Consider the following 6,000-nt stretch of genomic DNA (forward strand, 5'->3'; position numbering starts at 1 on the left):
AGACAACGTTGTGCGTGGTCAGAATAGTTGCAACCGATCGCCAACTATGAAGAGATTATAACACCGTAGTGGATGAGATTTAAAACTCCCCCGACAGTGGACTGGTCATGATAAATAAGGATGATGAAACTAGGCAGACTATATAAACTATAAAGTATAGAAAAATGTTAATACCGCCCCCATTGCTAAGAGTGACTTTAAGATAGTGTTATGAAGCAAAAAAGTGCTGGGTCTCTTAATCCTTTCTCAATTAGTTGCATCCGAGTAATATCTTTGTTATTTTTGGCAATTTAATAATATTATTAATAATAAGGGTCGAATGGCTCAGAGTAGCATTTTTTTGCTTTAAACATTGGCAAAAAATTAGTAAGATTTTAAATTTTATATCAATTTTTGAGAAAGAAATAAGCTGTATAATTATAAGGTTACTTTGGTGCAAATTCCTCACTCCTTATTTGAAGGGAAAATCTATTGTTTATTTTTTCCTTAAAAAATCAATTAATTTTGTTATGACATATTTCTTTGGTTTTTTACATTATTTTAGATGTTTACATTATTTCCTGATAGGGATATATGGAATAACCATAATGTGCAATATTCCTATTAAAACTAAACTACTATAGTGTCATTTTGGTCGAAATTCCTAACTTCTTACTTAAATCCATTAATGGATTATGTTTATATTTTCTATTAAAAAAAAACTATTTATTTAATTAAGAAATATTTTTATAGGTGTTTATATTATTCCATAATAGGGATATTAATATATCCGCCAACGGTATTATGCAATTTTTCTATTAAATCTGTATAATTATAAGGTTACTTTGGTGCATATTCCCCACTCCTTATTTAATGGGAAAACTCTATTATGTTAATTTTTTCTAAAAAAAATCAGTTTATTTATTTATTACATATTTCTTTGGTTGTTTACCTTATTATAAATGTTTACATTATTTCCTTATAGGGATATTAATATATAGCATAACCATTATATTTAATTTTTCTAATAAAACTGAACAATTACAGCGTCATTTTGGTCGAAATTCCTAACTCCTTATTTAAATCCATAATTGAATTTTGTTCATTTTTTCCATTAAAAAAGAAAACAATTTATTTAAATAAGAAATATTTTTTAGGTGTTTATATTATTCCATAATAGGGATATTAATATATCCGCCAACGGTAATATGCAATTTTTCTATTAAATCTATATAATTATAAGGTTATTTTGGTGCATATTCCCCACTCCTTATTTAAAGGGAAAAATCTGTTATGTTTATTTTTTCTATAAAAAAAATCAATTTATTTTGTTATGACTTATTTCTTTGGTTGTTTACCTTATTATAAATGTTTACATTATTTCCTTATAGGGATATTAATATATGGGATAACCATAATATGCAATATCCCTATTAAAACTAAATTATTATAGTGTCATTTTGGTCGAAATTCCTAACTCCTTATTTAAATCCATAAATGGATTATGTTTATATTTTCTATTTAAAAAAAACAATTTTTTTTGTTAAGAAATATTTTTAGGTGTTTACATTATTCCATAATAGGGATATTAATATATCCGCCAAAGGTATTATGCAATTTTTCTATTAAATCTGTATAATTATAAGGTTACTTTGGTGCATATTCCCCACTCCTTATTTAAAGGGAAAAATCTGTTATGTTTATTTTTTCTATAAAAAAAATCAATTTATTTTGTTATGACTTATTTCTTTGGTTGTTTACATTATTTTAGATGTTTGGATATTAATATAGCGGATAACCATAATATGCAATTTTCCTATTAAAACTAAACTATTATAGAGTAATTTTAGTCGAAATTCCTAACTACTTATTTAAATCCATAAATGGATTATGTTTATATATATATATATATATATATATATATATATATATATATATATATAAATAAGTAGTTAGGAATTTCGACCATGTAAAAATAATGTCAAAAAATAAAACTGAAAATACTCAAAAAGTAATGTTTCCGCCCGGGATCGAACCGGGGACCTTCCGCGTGTTAGGCGGATGTGATAACCACTACACCACGGAAACTTGTTAGCTATGTTTTTTAAACTCGATCAGTAACTCTAGTTTCACTTGACCTACATATGTTACCATCCAAGACGCATAAAATATAAGAAATTAGAAATTAGTTTTGAACTCACTTCAGACCAGATTGTAATCATTTGGTAAGGTATTTGAATATAATTAAATATTTTTTTTTACTTTAAAATGTTTTTAATTAATTTTATTCTCCCAAACGTTACCAAAAAAACAAAACGGCGTTAACATAGCCTTGAAAGGATACAATGTACTTTCAAAACAAAACTAAAGTAAAAACAATATGAGTGCCTATAAATATAAACGAATTGATATATGTGTATCAAACTTCTACTATTAAGAATGATACACCACACTAATATACGTAAACGTTAATTAATTAATTAATCAATAAATGATAAGCCTTAAAAACAACGTACATATGTAAGAAAATAATAACCAGTACCGACAACATTTCAAATACGCTATTACAAAGAATATGTTTTGCAATTCTGGTATAAGTTCATGCATCTTATGTTATTTGATCTTCAGGACAATAACACAAAATCCAGACACTTCATAATTAATGCCTTATTATTTGGACGCATCATAATTCATTCGCAATTTCTCTAAATAATCAACGTCTGAATAGTATCCAATTGCACATGGAATAAGTAATTATAACCGGAGGAAGACCCCTTAGGTTATAATTGGTATTATTAAAACATGATATAAATTCATCACTCCTGCATCACCTCAGCATCAATGATTAAAACATAAATTTCTATAGCTTAATTATATAAGTTACTGATTAAACTTTTGAAACAATTTGTAAGGAAATAAAAACATAATAAACACAATAATTTATATTATTGCTAGTGGGCATATTTTAGAATAACAACGTTTTATAAACCCAGATTGAGCTTTTATAATTGCTACTCGTGCTACATTATCTTATAATTATTATTAGAAGACATTTTGCTCATAGGCTTCATATTCAAACCCCACTTTTTAGCATATTCGAACGAATTTTTTTTTCGTTTCGTATTTTTTAAAAAGTGCTCTTCAGACGCTCATTCCTCATCAGACACTTTTTTTCATTAACACTGACGTTTTCTAATTCCCAAAATAGTTTTAGATCATCATGAATTAGCTAATCAGTATCATTAACCTGATTTACATTTCTTATCGCAGCACTCACAATTCAACTAAATTTTGTATGTTGTAGCATTTGATTTTTTGGACCCAAATGAATTGTTTTATTACAATAAATATTCTATAATAAATCCGCACTATCTATTGCTGCATTCCACGTCCACGATAAAAGCATATTATACTAACAGTATTTTAGAGATAAATATTAATTTTCCGAAACATGACCAACAAAACAAAACGGCATTAATAATAATTATTTACACCAGGCCCATCGGGTTCCAACTGTTATAGAGGAACTTAATTCATTAATTAATAATAATAAAACTTCATTCGCAACAAGACATGAGGAAAAGTTACTTTCCCATGCTCACACCGAAGTGCTGTATATGTAATATGCAATAATACATGATGTTAATAATTAAAAAAAAACCTATTATATTTTATTACATGAGATTAGTATTATTAGGTAAATGTTTTATGAAAACATGAACTTTGATATTCCAAGTATATTTGTCAGACGGCTGAGACACCAACCGAATACGCTCCATATCTCATTGCACAAGGGCTACTAACAAATGACTAGTTCTACATTGCATTGTGAATGCATGCCAACTATGTCTTTTATCCATCCTCTCTGCGCCATTCGATATATCATCCACATCTATCATGGCTCCCATCCCGCCTATACTCTATTATAAACAAACGAAAATGCCTTATTATCTGTACGCATAACGATCATTAGTCATCGGTCGGACTGTAAATATATGCGCAGACAAACAAACGATGTCAGTTAATACGTACAATGGGATTGTTTTTCACGAGATAATCGATGGATATGTTGTGGAAAACATCCAGAGAATTGTAGGTCGGTTTATTGTTGTGTTCTCACTAGTCATGTACTAAAGGAAATGTAAATGTTTTAGGAGGATCTTAATTTCAACAAATGTATTCAAAATAAAATAACATAAATTATAAAACATCTAATATCTAATACGTTGATATATCGAAAGTATGCCGTGTAGGTCAAAGTGTAGGAGGCGTATGTCTTCCAACAGCTGACACGCCATAAAAGCTTATAAAGTTGAAAATAAGCATATTACCAAAATAGCGTTTGTGGATTTATGAATAATATTTTGAAGAATTCTTCAGATATTTGGCAACATGGCCCACAAAAACCAACGCCAACTGAATTTTGTAGTCTGATACGGTTACGATAAATCAGGCAGAACTCGAATAAAAAGAGCACCTTGTGAAAATTACTTGTTCACATCAATGTTACATGGTTTAGCTTGGGCACTATTGCGAAATGTTAAAGAAGTACGAAAATGGATTGATGATTAATGATGATCTATAAAATATGGGAAAAAGTTGTAAGAAATGATCGAAAATCCTGATAAAAACATTTTAAAGTTAAAAAATATTTGAATATAATCAAATACCTAATACACAAAATGTATAAAATGATTATAATCTAGTCTGAAGTGAGTTCAAAACTAATTTCTAATTTCTTATTGTTTATGCGTCTTAGCTGGCAACCGATGTAGGTCAAGTGAAATTAGACTTGCTGATCAAGTTTTAAAAAACCATTAACAAGTTTCCGTGGTGTAGTGGTTATCACATCCGCCTAACACGCGGAAGGTCCCCGGTTCGATCCCGGGCGGAAACATTACTTTTTGAGTATTTTCAGTATTATTTTTGAGTATTTTATTGATTTCATATATTCTGAAGTATCTTGCTTTAGAGACTAATTTTTACAAAATAATTATAATTGTTGGAAGTTAATTAGCTTAAACTTATTTCTTCAAAAGGTATCGTGGAGTCTGTGGTCATGCTAAATACCACTGTACTGAGGAGAATAAAGATGAGAGAGTCAACTGCAGTGCATACAAGAGAATATATGTATGTATATATAGAATTGCAAGACATTGTAATAGTGTATTTGAAATGTTGTCGGTGCTGGTTATTATTGTCTTACTTTATGTTTAGGCACTCATATTTTCTTACTTTAGTTTTGTTTTGAAAGTATCCTATCAAGGCGGCCGGTATGTTAACGCCGTTTTGTTGTGCTGGTAATTTTTATCTTTAAAATACCGTTAGTACAATATGCTTTCATAGTGGATACGGATTGCCGGTTACAATAGATAGTGCAAACCAAGGCACTTTTTCACATATATAGAATTCGCATATTGTCACGTTTCAGACTCGCATGAGATAGTCTGATAGGATTAGTAGTGATAGTAGATAAGGAGCTGTTATAATTAGAATAATACAAGTATTAAAATATACAGTTTCTTTTATTTACAAGGGAGTTATTTGTGGTCAAGTTGTTGATTAGGAATCAAGACTGCGATATGGACAAGAGATATCCTACTATAAGAGGTCAGACTCGCGAATCTCTGACATCGAATGTAACTTGTTCGTTAATAGTATAAACCAGTACGTCAAATTCTGAACCGGAGAATTTTACATGGTCTTACGAGCCGGATTTTGAGTAAAGAAATTAACAATTATTCCAACAGTTCCTGGTTACATTCGCAATACTTCTCAGTTATTATGTTGTATTGGTAGATGAACAGTTTGATTGTCAATTCAATATGGTCAATTTAATATGAAATTATCTCATCGACTTGTATTCTCCATGTCTCAATCTATTTATTTATATTATATCTTTTGTGCGGAAATTTTCTGCTAAGTTCTTCATTGTCTCCAATAACAAGTTTCGCAGTGTCATCAGAAAATGTAGCCATACTAACATTCTTTATTACATGTACTATATGTACATGTACAGAG

At 29.2% G+C, this 6,000-nt stretch overlaps 2 non-coding genes across 2 annotated transcripts; one reads left to right on the forward strand and one right to left on the reverse strand.

Annotated features, from left to right (window-relative positions):
- Positions 1-1,994: 1,994 nt before the first annotated feature.
- TRNAV-AAC (transfer RNA valine (anticodon AAC)) lies at positions 1,995-2,067 on the reverse strand. The gene has a single exon. It is a non-coding gene; the product is annotated as a tRNA-Val (tRNA).
- Positions 2,068-4,803: 2,736 nt separating this feature from the next.
- TRNAV-AAC (transfer RNA valine (anticodon AAC)) lies at positions 4,804-4,876 on the forward strand. Its single transcript has one exon. It is a non-coding gene; the product is annotated as a tRNA-Val (tRNA).
- Positions 4,877-6,000: the final 1,124 nt, after the last annotated feature.

The sequence above is a fragment of the Rhynchophorus ferrugineus genome, unplaced genomic scaffold (assembly GCF_030347505.1).
Source record: "Rhynchophorus ferrugineus isolate W39M unplaced genomic scaffold, kcgeb_rfMv2 rfM1, whole genome shotgun sequence".
NCBI classification, from domain to species: Eukaryota; Metazoa; Arthropoda; class Insecta; order Coleoptera; family Curculionidae; genus Rhynchophorus; species Rhynchophorus ferrugineus.